Genomic DNA, 948 nt, shown 5'->3' on the forward strand with positions numbered 1-948 from the left:
TACTCTGCCACTTGGTCTGGCTGTTTGGTCTCACCCAAGATGTCAGCTCCAGGCCTCTGAACCCAACAGAATAAAAATTATGCGATTTCTGACTCAGCTTCAAGTTCCACTAGCTATAAACCTTCAAACTTTTAAAATATTCCTATCTCTGTGGTTCCAAATTTTGGAGCTCTGCTTTGCCCGGTATTCTGTGGTATGGCTGATGGTGAATTTCACTGCACCTCCACCTTAGCCTCCATCAAGCCCCGCCTCCTAGATATTCACAGTTAGTAATGCTTTAACCCAAAAAGCCACCACGACTCCTTAAATATGTCATATATCTAGTAAATTACTTAACTGATTAATTTTAAAAGAAAATAAGAATTAACCATTTTCTAGACTGAAGTGGCATTGTGGGTTAAAGTGCTGACTTGCAAGGTTAGTTTGAACTGCAAGTTCAGTGGTTCAAACTCAGCATCTGCTCTTCAGGAACACTATACAGGGTCACAATGAGTTGGAACCAACTCCATGGCACTTAACAACAGCAACAGACTAAACAGGAGAATAATAGTACAATATTAATAATAACAACAATAATATCAATATTCATCACTATTCAAGTTATTTGTTGGTTTTATGTAATTTTTCCCCACAATTTAAGGGATAAGTGATACTATTGTCTTATTGGACATAATATTGTTGTTGTTAATTGCATTTGAATCAAGTCTGACCCATAGTGACCCTGTATAGGATTTCTAAGGAGCAGCTGGTGAGCATCAACTTCCGACCTTGTGGTTCAAAGTGACTTTGCAGTCCAGCCCATTAGCCCATAGTGTCACACCAGTACATCTACAGTATTGTGGTTCTCTGTAGCACTGCAGGATAAGCACTGGACTGTTAACTGCAAGGCTGGTGGCTCAAACCCACCAGCCAGCTCTTGGGATGCCCTATACAGGGTGACTATGAGCG

The sequence above is a fragment of the Chrysochloris asiatica genome, unplaced genomic scaffold, assembly GCF_000296735.1.
Source record: "Chrysochloris asiatica unplaced genomic scaffold, ChrAsi1.0 scaffold00043, whole genome shotgun sequence".
Taxonomy (NCBI): Eukaryota; Metazoa; Chordata; class Mammalia; order Afrosoricida; family Chrysochloridae; genus Chrysochloris; species Chrysochloris asiatica.